Source organism: Orycteropus afer, unplaced genomic scaffold, assembly GCF_000298275.1.
Source record: "Orycteropus afer afer isolate SDZICR_OR568_19922 unplaced genomic scaffold, OryAfe1.0 scaffold00059, whole genome shotgun sequence".
In the NCBI taxonomy this organism is placed as follows: Eukaryota; Metazoa; Chordata; class Mammalia; order Tubulidentata; family Orycteropodidae; genus Orycteropus; species Orycteropus afer.
The window spans coordinates 2031668-2052684 of NW_006921646.1; the positions used below are offsets into that span (position 1 = coordinate 2031668).

Here is a 21017-nt window from a genome sequence, read left to right on the forward strand (position 1 = left end):
CAGTCTGCAGTATGGATTACGTCTCAATATAAAGAAAACAAAAATCCTCACAACTGGTCCAATAAACAGCTTCACGGTGGATGGAGAAAAGATTGAAGATGTCAAGGATTATTACTCGGTTCTACAATCAACATTAATGGAAAAAACAGTCAATAATACATCAGATGACGTACTGCACTGGGCAAATCTGCTGCAAGTGCTGAAGAGCAAAGATATCTCCTTGAAGGCTAAGGTGCGCCTAACCCCAGCGATGGTATTTTCAATCACCTCTTATGCATGTGAGAGCTGGACAATGAATAAGGAACACTGAAGAAGAGCTGATGCTTTTGAGTTGTGATTTTGGAGAAGAATGCTAAGAGTACCATGCTCTGCTAAAAGGACTAGCAAATCTGTCCTGGAAGAAGTACAGCCGAATGCTCCTTGGAAGCAAGAATGGCCAGACTCTGTCTCAGCTACTGTGGTCATGATGTCAGAAGGAACCAATTCCTAGAAAAGGATATCATGCCTGGTAAAGTGGAGGGAGGGTCAATGAAGAAGGAGAAGGCCCTCGAGATGGACAGACACAGTGGCTGCAACAATAGGCTCAAGTATAGTAAGGATCGTGAGGCTAGCACAAGACCGGGCAGTGTTTCATTCTGCTGTGCACAGGGTTGCTATGAGTCGGAGACGACTCCATGGCACCTAACAACACAACAACAATGCTGCCACTGGACTGAGGACATGTAGGCTGCAACTTCTCCTTCTAGTTCTGCAATTTTGCTCTGTTTCAGACCCAAGGAGGTATTCATTTTGCTTTTGACCCTGGCTGTCTTTTTGGCTTTTGCTTTTTCTATTTTATCTGTTTTCACTGGATATTTTGACAGAAGAGAAGAAGGAAAGAGGAACCCATAGTGCCATCCTGGCCAGAAGTGCCTGGCTAATACCATAACTTGTTTTCTATTAACTACTGTGATATGTAGGAGCTCTGGTAGCATAGTGGCTAAGGCACTTGACTGCTAACCAGAAGGCTGGCGGTTCAAACCCACCAGCCACTCCTCGGAAGGAAGGTTGGGCAATCCTACTTCCGTAGTGATACTGCCTCGGAAACCCAAGGAGGGGTCGTTATGAGTCGGGGCTGACTTGACGGCACACAACAACAACAACAACTGTGATATTATTTGTGTAATAAATTAAAAATCAAAGCAAAAATACTTTCTAAATATAACAGGCGTTAAGTGTAGAATGAACAAAATTTGAAGTACATGAAAAATTCTTAAGAGATATTGAGTAATAGAAACAACAGACATGGATTAAAAGGCTTAGATTACCAGATGAGCTATATTTTGAAATGAATCTTTGCTAATTATCTGGCAAATAACTGGTTGCCTTTCTCTTGCCAACATGCCTGTTTTCTCCACTATTTTCTATCCATTCTTTTTCCCATGTGGCTTTCAGTTTATTTAAATGGAAATGTCTAGTTTTTCTTATTTAAATTGCTTTTCTACAGTTTTAGAAGTAATTGCCCTCTAAAGCCAGCTGAAGGAGCTCTGGTAGCTAGTGCCTAAGGCACTTGACTGCTACCCAGAAGGCTGGCGGTTCAAACCCACCAGCCACTCCTCAGAAGGAAGATGGGGCAATCTACTTCCGTTGTGATACTGCCTCGGAAACCCAAGAAAGGGTCACTATGAGTCGGTCCGACTTGAGGGCATATAACAACAACAACAACAACAACATAGCCAGCTAAAACCAGCTAGATTGCACTTTATGAATAAACCAATGAAGTTGACAGAACAAGTGGGACGAGCTGCTAGGCCAGCCTGGCCTGTAAGGCCAACTCTGCACTTGGGTCTAGGCAGGCTGAACACGCTCAGATCATCTCCTGAGCCGTGTCACATGTGCTCCTACCACAGGCCTGCGCTGACAGGGCTTGGGAGCAGAGCTGTGGGTGCAGGTTATGGGTGTGGGGGTAGTGATGAATAGATTTATAGAAGCCATTATTTACCTTTCTCTTTTATAGAGTGGAGAGGGAGTACTTGTTTCTCCAGCAGCTACTATCCAACTAATTTTTTTTCCTTAAACTAAAAGTTTAGAAAAGGAAACAATCTCCAAATTTTAGGGACATAAATCAACTTAATATTATGACAACTCAATATGATTTATTTAAAATTTTTATTTAATAATAGTCATCTCTGGATTTATTCTATGTGGGAAAAATATAAAAAAGCACATTTCTTTATGAAATAGATTTGTTTTTGAAAAGCCTAGTGTAAATCAAATAATGCTGTCATTAATCTTCAGTTTGTAGAAGCTAATACTAATTTTTTTGTCCCCTCGTCTTTCTTTCAAGGAGCTCTGGTGGTGCAGTGCCTAAAGCATTTAACTGTTAACCAGAAGGTTGGTGGTTCTATCCCACCAGCTGCTCTGCAGAAGGAAGATGGGGCAATCTACTTCCATAAAGATTCACCACCTTGGAAACCCAATGGGGGTTGCTATGAGTCAGAATTGACTTGATGGCAGTGACTGTGAGTATGAGTCTTTCTTCCAGATTTTACACTAATATTCAGGGGATCTACTTGGGAGAATTTTATTTAAAGTAATCCTACCAGTGAGTCCATGGTCAAAAACAAAGAAATATTCCTACATTTACTAGTTCTTAAAATTGGGAATTAACAGTTTTCTTAGAAGGAAGCTATTTTTTAATAATAAAAATAATTTCAGCCCTTTAAAGTCATGGTGCTGATAAAGAGAATAATTCCTATAAGCAAAGGTCACTCCACTACAAGAGCTCATCTAACCATTTTACTTTTTCACATTTTCTTCCTAACCCTGAGTCCAACTTTCAGCAACTAACCCTCTCCCAAGTGCTGCCCCAAGCAATCTGAGCGTTTGTTATTTTTGTCTCTCACATGATTGCTGCATGCAGGTCTGGGTAGGCGTCAGGGTCACATCTGACAGATATTTGGCTCAGACATTTGGGAGTAAGATTTGATTGAGGGTATATGCAAGTTTGGTGCAGCTGGTATGGACTTCCTTTCCCCAAAATCGTATGAAAGCAGTTATTTCAATTTGTATGTCAAAAGCCCCAAATCTAGAAACGTCTTTATTTAAAAGTGCATCCTGGTTAGTAGTGAGAATTCCAAATAAAATATTTATTGTCCTGCATCATTCAACCAGAGATGAGTGGTTCCTTGACCTGAGAGTATTAAATTATTAACTGTAGTGCTCAGGTCTAGTCAACAGAAATAATTTGAACAATGGTCTACTTTAAAATAAGAACACCACCACAAATATCTTTTCATCTTTGCAGGTGTTTTACTGGGACTGGAGTATTTATGTGGAAAGGATGTATTGACTAAAGGGGCCCTTTGAGCCTGCCCCTCAAATAATCTCTCACCACAAAGAACTTGCCTTTGTTGTTTAATTTGGACAGATGCAAGGTAGACTGCCACCTTCTAAAACCAGTTTTCCACTCTAAGATAGATATCACTGATTGCCTAACCCACAGTCATTCTTCCTTCTTCCTTGCTACCAGGACCCTGATTTTGTCCAGGTGAGGGCCATGGTATTCTTAGAGAAAGCCTGTTTAAGTTAGGCTTGGGAATTTCACTCTCCTCTGTCATGATGGGTTCTGGGGTGTGGCATCTGGGCGTGGTGCAGGAAAGGATGTCTCTCAGGGGTTTCTGGGGAAGATTTTTCCACCACGATGAAAAGAACTACACAGGAAGAAATCCTACTATTCCTTGCTTGTCAAGTGAGGACCTGAAATTTAGAGCTGCTATAGTCATCCTGTGAACATGAGAAGAAAACCAAGAAAATCAACGAGAATCTGAAGCCCTGATACTGCTGACATATTGAAGCAACTCGGTAACTGCCAACTTCTTGACTTCTAATGTGAAAAAAGTAACTCATGTTGTTGAAGCCACCTTTAGTCAGGTATTCTGTTACTTGTAGTTTCCTGCTACTTCCCCCCTTAATTTAAAAGATAGCTCTTGGAGGAAGACAGTGTTCCACAACAAAAATTCTGGACACTCAAGGGAAATATGAGATAAAAGTATCCTCTATTAAAGAAATAAGTCCAGCTCCAAAAGGACCTCAGGGGAGCAACTCTAATGCAAGTGCTTATATGAGAAATCCCACAAATAAAAATATATTGGTTTTGATGCACGTATTTCAGGTACCCAGCAAGCTTCACAATTACAGAAGGAAGGAATCACAGTGAAGACAGACAGAAGCAGATGGGAAACCAATGTAGGTCCAGTGTAATCCCATCACAAGATTTTTTTTTTAAATGAAATATTTCAAACATCAATAAAGTAAAGAAAATAATAAACATTCATGTCACCACTACCCAGTTTCATCAACTATTAACGTGCCGTTTTGTGTACGGTTTTTTAAAGAATTAAACACCACCAGTACAACTAAAAGCCCCTTGTGTATTTCCCACCCCCTGCCAGAGGCAACTAACTACTCAACTGAATGTGGTATTTATTATTCTCTTGTATGTTTTTATATACGTGTCTGTTAATTAGTTAAATTTAACTTAGTATATAACCAAGTTATATTTACTGTGATTTAACTTGGAAAAAACTCAGCTTTTTATTTGAGCCACTCAAGGCCCTTTCAAGATGAATTAGAATCAGAGTCACTGAATTTACTTCCTCTGCAGTACAGTACAGTGCTAGGTACTTTGCATTTGTAAGTTCACTGAATTAAAAAGAAGCTGTCAGGTGGTACCTCCTCCAGGTAAATTCGACCTGTCCAGCCTAGTGGCTCCTGATAGCTTACTGACTGTATAGTCTCCAGAGGCAAGGGTTGTATTCAGTATTGCTGAAGCCACTGTGAACTGTGTTGGAGTCAATGGAAAGTAAGCTGTGGATATGCTTCCTAATGACTGAAAGTCCTTTCCTGGAATGTGAAGCTGGATGGGAAAGCAAATACAACTGTTTGGAAGAGTCTTCTGGACTCAGTTCATTTAGCAAAAGGCGACTGGCTCCTCTCCCAGTAATTCAGCCTCTGTTCAGCGTTCCAAAACAAACCAGCTCAAATACAGTGCTATATTTGTTAACAGGGCAGATTCTAATCTCTACTCTAAGTCAGTGAATTAATGATTCATCAATGGGTGACATTCAATTATGTGTGATAATGCAGATAACTAAATAGAGTAAAAGATATCACCATCCTTGCTTTTAATCCAGTTTTCTTTTTTAAAGGTAAAAAATAACTTAGGAGTAGTTATTTATAGTAAAAGTACAGTTAAGCACTTGGCTGCTAACTAAAAAGTGAGAACCCACCAGAGGCTCTGCGGAAGAAAGACCTGGTGATCTGCTCCAGTAAAGATTACAATCTAGAAACTCCATGGAGCAGTTCTATGCTGTCACATAGTGTCATTATGCGAGTATAAAGCAAACAATGACAAAAAATTAAATTCTAATGTCAAAAATATAAAGAAAAGATAAAAATCCAGCTTCTTTCCTAACTACATATTTAAAGAAAGGTCTTCAACCTAAAATTGCCCATATAGTTCGTTAACTTTATTGATTTGAAGACAGTCCTAAGAGTTCAGTTGATGCTCACACCTATGTGATTCAGGGCAAATTACTAATCTTTTCTAGTAATAATTATAGCTGGTACTTGAGTTCTTACTAAACATCTACCTATGAAGCTGGTATTAGGGTTTTATGTGTTCCAGGTAAGAAAAGCACTGCTTAGAGATAAAGAATTTGCCAGTACCATGCAGTTCAGCAGCAGCACCAGGACTCAAACCTAGGTGTATTTGATTCTAAGCCTGTGTACCTAACCAGCCATATTAATGATTTCCTCATCTCTGTTGCTGGGAAAATAAATTAGGAGACCTTCTGGAGGGCAAGAACCTTAACTGTTTTTTGAATCTGCAATTACTGAAGGAAGCATTACATCAATCTTTTGCCTTCTAGACTACCTGAACACCTGAATAGTCAGGATGAATGACCAGCTTTAAAAAAAGGGGAGAGGGAGAGGCAAACTCTTAAGAAAAGGTGGTCTAGCAATCTTAAGTAATTCTGGTGTTTTTTATCTAATAAGCTCCTTAATTCTTTCTCAACAACAATCTAGCTTTTATTTTAAAGTCAGAATTGGCCATTTCAGTTTGAAATGACAAAAGAAAATTTCAATTTTAATCACCTTTGTGGATGAGCTTGCTCCTTCTGAAACATTAATGTTGCATTTACTCAATGCACTCAATAGAGATGAACAACTATTTGAAAGCAGCAAGAGATGCAACTACATCTCATACTCAATCTGCTTTTTTTTTTTTGCATTTAAAAAAAATTATTTTGTTGTTGAGAATATGTACCGCAAAATGTACACCAATTCAACCATTTCTATACGTACAACTCAGTGACACTGATTATATTCTTTTCAAGTTGTGCAACCATTCTCACCCTCCTTTTCTGAACTGTTCTTCCCCTTCTAACATCAACTCACTGCCCCCTAAGATTCCTATCTAATCTTTTGAGTTGCGGTTGTCACTTTGATCCCACATAGATAGATCTTCAAAGAGCATAATGCTCAAGGAAGACTTTTTTTTTTGCTAGTTAGCTAGACTATTGCTTGGTTTTAAGAAGACTTTACAGGGATATTTTTGGTTTAAAGTTTAAAGATTAAGGCAGGGCAATGGTTTCAGGGGTTCATCTAGCCTCCACTGCTCCACATAGGTTGGACTCCTAGAAAATCTGAAATTCTGTTCTTCATTTTCCCCCTTTTGATCAGGATTCTTCTACGGAATCTTTGGTCAAAATGTTCAGTAATGGCAGCTGAACACCATCCAGGTCTTTGGTCTCGTGGCAAAAGACGCATCTGTTCATGAAGGCAATTAGCCACGTATTTCATATCCCCCTCCTATTCCTGACTCTCCTTTCTCTGTTGCTCTAAGTATATAAAACTAATTGCTGTGCTTGGATGGCTACTTGCAAGAAGACACCAGGCACTACGCCATAAACTAGGAAGTAGAACAGAAGCACTAATCACATTATTAGTCCAATTAACTGGGATGTCCCATGAAACCATGACTCTAAACCTCCAAACCGAGGAACCAAATCTCATGAGGTTTTTGGTTGTAGGTAAGTAGCCTCAGCAGCTATTCTTTGTTTTTTTTTGGAGGAAGGGGGAGGTGTCATTGTTGTAAATATTGCTATCACATAATGTATGCCCATCCAACTTTTTACAGGTACAATATCACCTATGTTTTACTGTAGCTATTGTAATAGGTGTATAGTGGCCTCTCATTGTTGGATGGCATTAAAGGTAATTTTTTCCCCCCAAAAGCAAAACTACTTATTTAGTTCATGTACAAGCTTTTATATATAAATAAATAAATAGTCAAAAGAAAACAAAACACAAAGGCTTAGACAGCATAAAAGTTTCATTCTGCCTGACCGAAAGGGCAGATTTAAAACTAGAAAACCTCTTGATGTCCTTTTTAAAAACGTGATTCTATGATCTCATAAAAATAAACCCCACTTAACATCATAGGCCCTATATAGATAGGCATGCTCACTCAGGCTTCTCAAGTCTAAGATCTTCTCACACTGATGTTCTCATTCAGTTTTGTACCGAGAACTTTACTGGTCACACAGTCATAAATAGCTGATCTTTCCTTCAGCTCTCATAAATCTCAGTTAAAGCATGTCATGGAAGCGCTCTGGCCATCTTGGTTGAAAATGATACACTTCCCTTCTTTAACTGCCTCACTCTGCACTCTAAAAACCCATTTTGAAAGCTTCCCCCCCCCCCATGTTTTTATGGCTTACTTTGGAACCCAAAACCTATCTGTCCTAGGACCTGACATCAAGTCCTACCAAGTCCCTCACTGACAGAACTGGCTGTTTAGATGGCACCCCTGACTGCCCACTGATGTCCCAAGTTACTCCTCAACACCAAAATGCAGTAAAAAGGAACAAAAATGAAGCCAATGAAATAAACATTTTAGTGGTATTTAAGGAGGCTTCTAACTGCTACCCTATCTGAAGGGCAGGACTGCTTAGTATGGATGAGGTCTAACTGAACAAGAATGGTGGGTAGATGGAGGAAAAAGAAATTTCAGTTGGTACATATGTAAATATAGGCACCTACTGTATTTATAGTATAAATACATTACACTTATTTTTTGGAAGGCAGCTATGCTTACCATGGTACCACCAATGCTACATTTGTTTTTTTCAATTGTAAACTTCCCATCCTCAATAGCATGGCATGGCATCACCAATAAAAGGCACTTACTATATAAGCCATTAAGAAAAAAAACAATGGGATGGAGTTTCATTCCTCCAGGCTCAATGATTAAGCCTGTATTTCCACCACAGTAATGTATAAAATCATTTCAAAGGAAAAATGACAATAACAACTCTTAGAACATGAAGATTACAAATTCTTAATCCCCCCCAGGGGGTTTCTGGGCTCAGCTTATGAAATACTGATTGAAGAAATGAAAATTTTAGTTTATAAGAAATCTCTTTCAATCAAACATGAATGCAAATGAAATTTTATTTTTATAACTAGGATCTTTTAACATTAAAATAAAAATAAAACCATAAAATTTAAAAATTCTTATAGAACCCATAGTTCATAGAAAATATGTTTGTGGACCTCAACAAGATGTCCTAAGATGTAGGAATAGTAGGGCTTCTTATTTTCATAAAAACAGATATGAAATGTTCATTAAATGATTTTTAATCTAGTAATTTCCTCAGCAAACTATTTATATTTAACATATATCATAACCATAACTCTTTAAAGATATTTCCATGTCCCTGCAGGTAACACTTTGTTGATATAGTTACAACATTTTTAAAAATCTGCAGTATAAACTTCATGTTTTCTGTGATCCTTTCTAACTTTCCAAGATTTTTATAGCCAATGAGCTAGATTGCTGATTAATCTACTGAGGACCAGGAAGGAAGAGATCTCTGTTTAATCTTTTACTCTCTTAGCCCAGATTTAAATAAGCCTTTTCACTCCTGCCTTCCTCCTCCTCTTCCTCCCTTTCACTTTCCTTCCCTCCTTCCCTGTTGACAAAGCACCCACTATATGCCAGACATTTTTCTAGGTGCTAGAGACAAACAATGAACAAAATAGAGACCTCTGCCTTTGTGAAAATGCTGGGCTCAGATGTAAACCAAGAGACACAGAAAGTTACAAGATTTGCCAAGGACTCTAAGTCTGTAGTTAGAGAGGAAGGGATAATAGATAACCATAGTAAAGAGAAAAGGTAGAAAACCCTACTTCCTATTTTTAATTTACATTTTTTATGAACCTCTCAGTTTACCTCTGTGTTTGATATCTGAGAACATCCCTGAAAAGTGACAGTCAAGAAGGAAGGCTGACAGGGAAACACACAGAAAGAAATATGTTACTCCTGGTTGGTGAGTATGAAACATTTAACTTTTATTCTTTTTACTTTCCTGTTTTCTAAAATGTCCACCAAACCAAAAACCAAACTCACTGTTGTCGAGTCGGACCCAACTCAGAGCGACCCATCCTTGGGTTTCTGAGGCAGTATCACTATAGAAGTAGATTGCCCAACCATCCTTCCAAGGAGTGGCTGGTGGGTTTGAACTGCCAGCCTTCTAGTTAGTAGGCAAATGCCTATGTGCTACGCCACCAGAGCTCCCAAACAGTGAGTAAAAAAAGAAAAAATACTACACTTTGTGTTTTCTGTCTTTTCATTCAACTAGAAACATGTATTACTTTTGTAATCAGAAAAATGGGAGAGCTATAGTGGTCACCAGCCTAATTAGTGATCAAACTTGGCCACACTAATAGCATCACTAAGTACATAAAAGGAGCATTCAAAGCCCTCAGAAAAAGAGCCCTTTCAGATTATATTGTTTCTATTTTTAAGATTAAAATATTTATAAACAACTCTGGTGAAATTTCCCAGATAAAAGCAATTATATGGTCATCGACACAAATATATAACATTATGAATACCACTTTCCAAAAAGCTGATAGTATTTATTACTTTTACAAAAGCTGAAATAACAGTCACTAAAAACTGTCTTGTTAAGGATGACTAGAGAAGCAATCATGGATGTTTAACACTGGAATAGCCATTTACCATTTCATACCTCTTGGAGCCTCTCTTGGAGCCCAGCGGTGCTCTCAGAATGAAGAGGCCTTGCTTTGAGGCCAGGGTTTGGATTACACTCTCAGCCACGTGAGCACAGAGCAAAAGCTGAGCATGGGGATTATCACAACAAGCTTTCGCCAGGCCCTTCATTGGAGGGAGTGCTATGCCAAGGTTTCCTTTCAACCCTGAACTGTAACTGAGAGGAAAGGCCCGTTCTAAATTCTCAGCTGCCAGAAACAGGAGATGAAATACCAATTTACTACTTAAGGGCGTGAAAGGCAATGCCAGATCTGTGGGATTCATTCTGTCTTCTAATATAAAACAACTTTATATTCACCTTTATGTTTTCTCTGTTAATTTTATATTTATATATTCAAAATTATTTTTTTCTAAGGATAAACTCTTCTTTTGCTATACTTTATTATTATTATTATTTATTGTGATTTGGGTGAAAATTTACAGAGCAAATTCACTTTCCATATAGCAGTTCACACACACTTTGTCTCATGCCATTGACCACAATGCAACGGCTCCCCTCCCACTTCCTCCCCATAGTTACCTCTTCCCTGTGTCTATCCCTCCATGGACTCCTGCCCCCTGAGCTGTCTCCCTGTGCATAAGCAGCCCTTATTTCTCCCACGATTGTCCTCTCTAAGGAGTATATCTACTTCAGGTAAATGTTCAACTCATATGTGTGTCTTTTGTTTGGCTGGAAGCCACAGGTGTGGGTTTAGTTTCAGACCTGAAGGGCAGCTAGGGTCTTTTGCTATATTTTGTGTATATGTTTTTGCAGGAGGGCAGAATAAAGATGCTTCTACACAAAAATGCATTGTGAAAAAATTCCATTTTATGTGAAAAAGGCTTTCCTGAAATTTTATCACTGAGCCACATTTCCCATTAAATTCTTTAGAAAAAACAAATAATCAGAATAAGATCATGACATGAACGCACTAAAAGATATGATTCTTATATATACTATATTGCTTTGACCAAGGAAACTAAAACTATTTGTCTTCTTACCAAGTAAAATTACAAAAACCATGGCAAAACCCATTGTAATCAAGTTGATTTTGACTCACAGCAACCCACAGGACAGAGCAGAACTGCCCAATAGGGTTTCCAAGGCTGTACGTCTTTGTAAGAGCAGACTGCCAAGATTGCCGTCTTTCTCCTGTGGAGCAGCTGGTGGGTTCAAGCCGCCAACTTTTTGGTTAACAGCCTAGCACTTAACCACTGTGCCACCCAAGCTGCATTCAAAGAGCACGGTAATACTTAAAAAAATGCAATTTTGTTTTGTAGAAAGTAGTATCCATTGTTTCATTGTACGTCATTGTTTCTAGCTTAAGGTTTTGAATATGTTGGCATATAGTAAATATTTCTATTTTCTACCCAACTTTTTATTTAGAAAAATTTCAAACACAGAAAAATTCTGTACTGATTTTTGTATCTATTTTAAAGATAAATCTATAGGTGCATAAGTTATATATGTCCATTATTACAGATAAATCATTTTTATATGATTTATAATCCTTAAAAAATTAAATAATGGAAATCCAGGTAATGCCATACAAAGCCCATTTTTAAACAAACAAATGGGGTTGAGTCTCTTGATTTACAGAGATTTACAAGATTTCATAAATCTTGATTTACAGCAATTTAAACAAATCTGGGTACATTTTCTCAGCAATTTCATTGAACAGTGAAATAATTTTTCAATATTTTGCTTTCATTTACTATTCAGGATATTAAAAAAGAAAGTTATCTTCTTTCAACAGGCTGGAGTTCATCAGTTTATAGTTCAAAATAAAGTAAAAATCTGGAACTGCTCAGGGGACCTGAGAATCTAATTAAGATCATATAGTTTGGCTGTTTTTCATTACCAGACTTTCAGTAATATTATTATGGTCATTTTTTTTAATCTATATGCATATATTATTTTCAGTTTTTAAAAGAAAAAATAATTAGTTGCCTAAGATGAAAGAACAGGACATCTCACATGAAAATCTAGCCTTCAAGCTTCTCTGGAAACATCAGATCACACTGAGTTTCAATAGCCACTTGACAGCTACTCGGGCTGAAGGAGGCTCCACCTACCTACAAGGGCAGGCTATTCCCACTTTGTCAGAATCATGCCCACTGCCACACCCATCCTTTTCCCTATGGGCTTATGAGCTGGGACCCCTGGTCTATATAATTAATTCCTATATAACTTCCTAAACGGTTTTATTTATCACACTGAAATGATTGAAAAGTATTCTTATTATTGACATTTTAAAGTTGGGCTACTAAAGGATATATATTTTGTAATTAAAGTTCTGGCTTAAAAAAAAACAACCATGTTCTTTCCCTAATAAATGTTGTGATACCCCATTCTGTACTTTGTATTCACAGTTCAGACTGGGCCAAAAAGTTAAGATGAAAACACAACCAGTCATACTCAGCCTTTACTTCTCTTCCACTCCAAACAGAGTCAAGCATTTAAGAGCTTTTAAAAAAAAAAAGTGACAAAAGAATATTTTAAATTACTCCCAAGTATCCACACACTTTAAAATGCTCTATTCTGGTATAATATAAGACATGAAACATGCTTTCCTGCCAGAAAGAGTTCTGAGTTATCACATGGATCTCTTCAGCCATACATATAGTAAAGAATGTAACCATTTTTGCAAGGATAGGGAATGCACAGTACAAGATTCAAGTAAGATACAGATTTTAAAATAAAGTTTATTACAGCATTTCTCATGCTCTTATCTGAAAATACAAATGGGGACATGAAAGGTTTTAGACTGAAGTAAGATAGATTAGTAAGGCTAGAGATAATTGAGAAGCAGCTCTGAACTTCTGAGATGCCATTAGGACAACCATGATCCTCACTGCTACAGTTAAGCATCTAGGGATTTCATAAACTTTCTCTAAGGGAGGTGAATCAAGTCAAACATCTTTGGCTGCAAAATTTTACTTTGTTTGAGTAATAATTTTTACTTTATGTGTAGTAAAAAACTTGAGGGAGGGAATGAAGGTACAAGGAAGCCTAAGAAGATATCACTAACCTAAAGACATTTCCAAGGTGGTAAGTTTATGTGGTAAAGCAACAGGTGAAGAGCTAGAGAAGGAACCAAAGAATATGATGTAAGGATATAAGTCAGAGAATATACTAGACATTTTCAAAAGTAGTCCTACATCACAGGATGCCTACAAATATTTTAAAGTTTATATGTGGAAAATGGTTCGATGGGTATAGGTCCTATCTAGACATGTAACAGTGGAAGAAACTGGCCTTTAGCCACACATTTTCGATTGTCATCAAAGATCATACTTCTCTAAAGGCAGCAGGTACCATATTTGTCATCCCTAAAGAGGATGCAATCGAAGGTATACACATAATTTTCTCCTTCTGTTTCTGTTTCCAGATGTTCTATATTTTCATGATAACACTTGGTTTGGCTGAGATGAGAATGGATTAAAAAAAAAAAAAAAACAAAAACCAAGCAAACCAGAAACATAATGAGTAGAAGACAGAAGTTTCAGACCCAGCTTCTCTCTTTCTTCCCTGTTAGCCAATAGTTTTACCTTTCCCACTGAATTAAAAGGAAAGAATAGCTCTGAAGACCACACAAAGAGGTGCCTTTTATTTTTTATTACAGAGGGAGACTGTCACATGGCTGGCTGGCACAAACCTTTGCTACCCTAGGCTAGAGAGAAACTGTTGCCAAGGCCCACTGGCAGGTCGTGGAGAAAGCTTGGCCTCCCTGACCCTTTGACGGGTTACTGGAATAGGTTTTTGACTCTAAGCAGCTAAAAAATGGAAGCCAATCTATAAAAGAATATTATTTTAGCCCTTCAAATATGAGTGATAGTGTTTTAAATGCTACAGATTTACTTGTTTCTCAAATTGGGCCAATATGCTGAAATTTTTAAGCTGGGCTGCACAAAGCTTTGGAACAGGTTGACTTTAATGGTATCTAGACTCTCACAACGACATACATCATATATTACTTAATAATCTCATTCATGTTTATATAGAAAATTTTTCTAAAAACAAAATAAATACCTTTGACTGTAACTAGGCAAAACCAATTAGATCTTCTCTCTTGGGAGGGCTAGTTTACAGACAGAAGAGTGGTGCACAAGGGAAAAGACACAAAACAAAATGTCCAATGCAGCAGCCAGGAGGCTAAGAGAATAGGAAGGCAGGTCTTCCACAGTGGCTAAGTCACTGTTGTAGACACCAGGCTCCCTGAGTTACACTGCATTCCCCTCCAGCTACACAGCATCCCCCAACCTATATAGCACCCTCCAACCTATAGGGCATCCCACCCTCCCCCAAGCTACAAAGCAACCTCCTCTCCCCTGAGCTGCAGGGCAACCCCCTGATCTATACCACACTCCCTAGAGTTACAAGAGACCCCTCCCTCCCAGCTACACTGCATTCCTTCCAAGCTACACTGCATTCCCACTGTCTTTCCATCAACCATGAATGAAGCTTGCTTGTGTATGGTGACCTGAATTCATAGCTCCATACAGACTGGTTGGTAGCATCTGTGACAATATCCTGTTTTCATCAGTTAACTGAAGGACCAGCAGAACATATGTGCTCCCAACAACCTGAAAAAGCCTACCTCAATTTCACTTATGTGGCTGATGTAGTGGTCAGTCTATTTTATTAAGCACTTGCTATGCAGAGCTCTGGTAGCATAGTGCCTAAGGCACTTGACTGCTAACCAGAAGGCTGGCGGTTCAAACCCACCAGCCACTCCTCGGAAGGAAGGTTGGGCAATCCTACTTCCGTAGTGATACTGCCTCGGAAACCCAAGGAGGGGTCGCTATGAGTCGGGGCCGACTCGACGGCAAATAACAACAACAACATGTGAAAAGGAGCTCTGTGGCTCTGTGGTTAAAGCATTGGGCTGCTAACCAAAGGGTTGGTAGTTCAAACCCACCAGACACTGCAGGAGAAAGATGAGGCAGTCTGCCTCCATAAAGATTTACAGTACTGGAAACCCTCTGTGGCAGTTCTACTCTGTCCTATAGAGCCACTATGAGTTGGAATCGACTCGATGGCAGTGGGTTGTTTTTTTTTTTTGTATGTGCTAAAGGGAGCTTGAAGGAGCTCTGGACTAATTTTAAGCTCAGGATTCCCTTTAAGACAGGATGTGGGTAAGACATTGAATATACAAGAGGTTAGTTTAATTATCTGTGCTGTATTATTCACCTCCTCGAGTCACAAAGGCTTTATTCCTACTTTACTCTCTCCTGTCTTTCACCTACAGGCTGGTACGTAATTTCCAGAATATAAGAATAAGCAAAGTATCCTACATTCTTCCCTCCTCCTTCACTGCATCTCCTAATTCAACCATCACATTTTTTTACATCTTTGTTGTACTTGTATAACCCAAAGACAATTCAATCCAAACACTTAAAAACAAAATAAATCAACAGAAAACAACAACAAAAATCAGCTTTTCTGAGACAAGCGAAATCCAATTGTATTCTACTCAGGTGGAACTGTCAGATTCCCCCCTATAAGCCCTAAGACCAAGTAGCAAGTCATCGCACAAGGTCTCTAAACTTAATCCTTTCTCTGTTCTAGAACTATTACTCTATTTCCCTGTGAAGCCACTCTAAGAGTCTTCTACAACTGTTTCTGATTGGTTGAATCTAAACCTTACCAACTAGGGAGACTTGGTTGCATTAGTTGTAAGGGTTTGGGAAAGGTATTTTTCAGCTTTTCAGTCTCTTCATATCAGAAGGGGATAAGAACAGATACCTTTAAAAAAAAAAAAAAACCAACCACCACTGCATTAAATTGCTACTGACCCACAGTGACCCTTTAGGACAGAGTGGAACTGCACCACAGGGTTTCCAAGGCTGTAAATCTTTACAGAGGCAGACTGCCTCATCTTTCTCTCGCAGAGTGGCTGGTGGAATCGAACTGCCAACCTTCTGGTTAGCAGCTGAATGTTTCAACCACTATACCACCAGAGGTCCTTTAGAATGAATATGGAGACAAGCCAATTCATGGAGTCTATCCCTTAAAAAACATATTTCTATACAACTCCATTAAGACTAATTCTCAGGATACTTAAAAGAATTCAACACTCTAATGCAGTGGTTCTTATAATCTCACCAGGGATTCTGTTGCAAGGGCTGAAACCAGGCATCAGCTCACCACTGTTTTTGTAAATAAAGCTTTATTGGAACACAGCCATGCCTGTCATTTATGTATTGCTTTTGTGCTACAATGGCTGAGTTAGGTAGTTTTGACAGATACTGCATAGCTCACAAAGCCTAAAAAACTCATGGAAAAAGTTTTGCCTATCCTTGGCTTAAACTATTAGTAGTAAGTTTGGTTGCACACTGGAACACCTGGGAAGTTTTAAAAGAAATAATAACTCTGAGTCCCATTCCTAGAGATATGATTTAATTGATCTGAGGTAGGGTTTTGGCACTGGCATTTTTTTCTCCCCAAGATCCCCAGGTGATTGTGATGATCAGCAAAGTTTGGGAACCACTAGCTTAAACAGTAAAGAAGATACATTCTTTAACTCACCAAAACCTCCCAGGAAAGGCAGCTCTAGGGCTAGTTAGTTCTGTGGGTCAGGAACATCAAAGAACTAGTTGCTTTCCACCTTCAATGCATAGGTTTGGCATGTAAACTAACATCCCCTCCCCAGATGTCAACAAAGCTACCACAGCTCCAAATATCACAAGCAACTTCATAATGTTCATGGAGACAAGAAACTGTTTTTTTTCTTAAGCATCTCTTGTAATCAAAGAGGTAACTTTTCCTCTGGAAAAGCTGGAAGCTGGAAGCTTCTCAGCACTTCTCCTCAGAACTGAGTAACCAGGGGAGTGCACTACCAATGGCTTATGTCTGTGGTTTTCAAAGCACAGTGTGTGGAGAAGCAACATCAGTATCACCCAGGAAATTCAAATTCTTGGGCTCCCTCTCAGGCCAGAATGAGTAATTCTAGGAGTGGAGCTCAGCATCTGTACTCTTAAAAGCCTTCCATGTTGGGTGAAAAGAAGGGCAATGTACCAAATGTGAGTGATCAGCATGGTGGCACTGAGGAAGAAGAAGACAGAGAAAGGTACATGGGAGGTACAGACAACAAAGATGAACCCTTTTGCACAGACAGTACTGCACTGTCAGTGAAGGCAAACATGGGTATATGGATGGGTAGATGGGTGGACAGGTTGAACTATTAGGTATGTCTATGAAATGGGGAGTGTGCCGAAGACCATGTATAGGTTGGCTCTATAAGTGTGTTTGTATGATCTGAATTCCTAGGTGTAGAGTAGAGCTGACAAGGGTCAAGGCTGTAGTCACTTCTTGGTCACAGCCAGCTACTCAGAGGAACCAAGTAGTTGAACCTGTGGGCTTGGGACCATAGTCACAGGGGACATGAAGTTCAACTGGCATAACATACTACACAAAACATTGTTCTATCTCCTACTTTGGTGAATAGCGACGGGGATCTTAAAAGCTTGCAAGCAGCCATCTAGATGCAACAATGGGTCTCTCCTCGTCCAGAGCAAAGAAGAATGAAGAAAACCAAAGATTCATGGAAACAATTAGTCCTAGCGACACGTATACCATGCGATCTACAGCCTATACAACTATGAGACCAGAAGAACTAGATGGTGCCCAGCTACCACTGTCAACTACTTGGAGGGGGATCTATGTAGGAGATCCTGGATAGAGAGGGAGAACAATGTGGAACAAAACTCAAAATCACTTGGGGAAAAGAAAAAGGTGTGCGTGGGGTGGGGGGCGGGGGGATGACCAGGCTTGCTGGTCTGATAGAACCTGGTGGAACCACTGAGACTATGGCCCCTAGCTGCCCTTCAGGTCTAGAATTGAACCCACACCTGTGGCTGCCAGCCAAACAAAAGACAGGCATATAAGTTGAACATTTACGTTGGGTAGATACACTCCTTGGAGAGAACCATCATGGGAGAAAGAAGGGCTGTTTATGCACAGGGAGACAGCTCAGGGGGAAGGGGTGCAGGGAGGGATAGACACAGGGAAGAGGTGACTGTCGGGAGGAAGTGGGAGGGGAGCTGTTGCATTGTGGTGAATCATGGTCAATGTCATGAGGTAAAGTGTATGTGAACTGCTGTATGGAAAGTAAATTTTCTCTGTAAATATTCACCCAAATCACAATTAAAAAAAAAAAAAGCCTTCCATATGAGAATGAAGAAATATAAAGACACATGGAAACAATTACTCTAAGAGACTAGCAGACCATGTGATCCTCACTCAGCCTGTATGACCATGAGACCAGAAAAACTAAACAGCGCCTGGCAACCACTGTTAACCACTCCGGGGGGATCGGTGTAGGAGATGCTGGATAGAGTGGGAGAATAATGTGGAACAAAACTCAAAATCATTAAAAAAATAATAATAATAAAAGGACCAGGTTTGCTGGTCTGATGGTCTGATAGAACCTGGTGAGACCTCTGAGACGATGGCCCCTAGTTATCCTTCAGGTCTGGAACAGACAGGCATATGGAGTGGTAGATACACTCCTTGGAGTGATCAAACATGGGAGAATAGAAGGGCAGTGTTTGCACAGGAGACAGCTGGTGGGAGGGATGCATAGGAGGGAAGGACACAGGAAGAGGTAACTAGGGAGAGGTGGGAAGAGAGCTATTATATTGTGAGGAATTGCAGTCAATGTCTTGAAACAAAATGTGTATGAACTGCTATATGGAAAATGAATTTGCTCTGTCAACTTTCACCCAAATCACATTAAAAAAAAAAAAAAAGCTTTCCATGTGATTCTGAGTCATGCACACATTTGAGAACTACTTCTCTAATGGATTTGCATTTATCTCTCTATACTACCTCATTATCCATGACAAGAAAGATATGGCAATGCCTGAATAATACATTTTTTCCATTCTAAAATTATATATAAGGTAATTCTTTTACATTATAGGATAAACATATATTATCGTATTTAGACATAAGTAAATTTCTATCAAAATAAAGATTTTCTCTCTTCCTTTTGGTCTGTAAATTGCTTTACATTACTTTACATTAGTTCAAGTCTAAATGGCTTCTGAGAAGTCAAACCTGTATTAATCAACCCTTAGACATGAGGGTTATTCTACCCAGTGGTGTATAGCCTCTGATAATACCCTTTCCTAACCATCACCACTTCTGCTACTTGAAGACAAATACTCTATTTTTCTACTGGTTTCTAAAGGTCTACACAGCTTCAATTATTACTCATTCAAGAATAATACTTTCAATTTGCTTAGTGATTGTGGAAGACATGCTGGTTGCCTACCTAAAAGTCATTAACTTTCTTGTTTCTTGCTAGTAGGGCCCAACTTTTTTACAGCTATTCAGCTTCTGAGTTGCTGAAGGAAAGTGTTCCCTTCCAAACTCCAAAGGATGCAGGCTCCATTAATTTAAACATGGAACTGCCATTCCCCTTGCCAGGAAGTGGGCTAAACATGAGCATGTGAAACAACTCTATAATACCAGACATAAGGAGTCTGTTGTGGGTACTTCAGAAAAAGGATTTTGCCCCCAAATAAAGCACCCACTAGTAGAAATTTTGTTTCCTGCCTTTCTTTGAACAGAGTGTGTGAGGATGGAGCTATGGTAGTCACCTGTGACCACAAGGAGACAAGCTTGAGAACAAAAGCCAAAGTACTAAAGATGGCAGAATAGAAAAGTGGGAAGAACTTGGGTTCATGATATTGCCAAGTTAGCCAACCTGGGACTTCTTGTCCCAGGGTATAATCAACCTGTTATTAAACAAGGCACATGCTATTATTTTTAGCTATATATACCTTAATTGATAGAATGATGTATTTGGTCTCTTAAGAACCTCAAATACCCGTTCCTTACCACCAATAGTGGAGCAAAGAGGACAATATTCAAACAAGGGACCAAGGTCTAGAGGTTTAAAGTTAATTTCTCGCAGGTCACAGAGCTGTTAGCTCCTTTGTTGGTCCATTCCTCAATCCATCTATCACAGATGCATGTATTACATATTTTCTGCTCACCGAGCCATGTATTAGACAAAGGAAGGAAGGATATTAAACATGAGACATGATCTTTGTCTTCAGAGATTATAATCTAGTTATGGATACCAGATAAATGATAAAATGAGAGAGCCAAAGGTAGTGAAAGTCTTGTAGGTGTTCAGAGCAAAGAAAGATTAGTCTAGGAAGGACTTTAGTAATGGCTAGATGCAAAAGAAAAGTCAAATTTAGACTTGCTCTAAATGATATTTTATATGTCCTTAGAATCAGTCTTAAATCCTTTCTGGAACAAAGAAATAAAGCACTGCCTATGTGGCCAGGGCAAGTAAACAAAGGTGATAAAACTTACACTCCTGACTTGAGTCCTAAGTGAGATAACAAGTAGAGCAGAGGATGGTGGCATAAGAGGTCCTTGAGAAATGTTAATTCCTTCCTCCTGGTTTTGAATTGTAATCTGTTTTTTCAATTTCCCCAACCAGACTGTAATCTCTTGAAGCAAGGGAATTAAGAGTCCAAGATTTTATTCTGGAGTATCTAGTATACATACTGGGTATGGTTGAGGAACTCAATACGTATGTGTTAAACACTGTCTGACTAAATTAAAAAGAAGATACTAATATCTCTTGAGTTACACCAGTAACAGCTTCTGGCTAAATGAACTGTTGCTGCAGCCACCATCGCACGGCCCAGGACACAAGAATCCAGGAGAACAAAGGCCTCCTCTCTCCTTATCCAAAAGCTAGTGAGAATGAGACATTTATACCAATACTGCCTATTCCTCTGATTTCTTAGGGCTAAAGAACTCTTTGATTGTAGATCTTCTGCCAAAAGTAACAGAGGCAAGGTTAGAACAGATCCATGGGAGGTCACAAAGGAAATGTCTGCTATAATTAGATACAGTCACTAATATAAGTCCGCTTCTCCACAG

At 39.1% G+C, this 21017-nt stretch overlaps 1 protein-coding gene across 1 annotated transcript in view; it reads right to left on the reverse strand.

Annotated features, from left to right (window-relative positions):
• LOC103195729 (40S ribosomal protein S10) overlaps positions 1–21017 on the reverse strand; it is a 178570-nt gene that overhangs the window by 22809 nt on the left and 134744 nt on the right. The gene's annotated exons all lie outside the window — the stretch shown is intronic.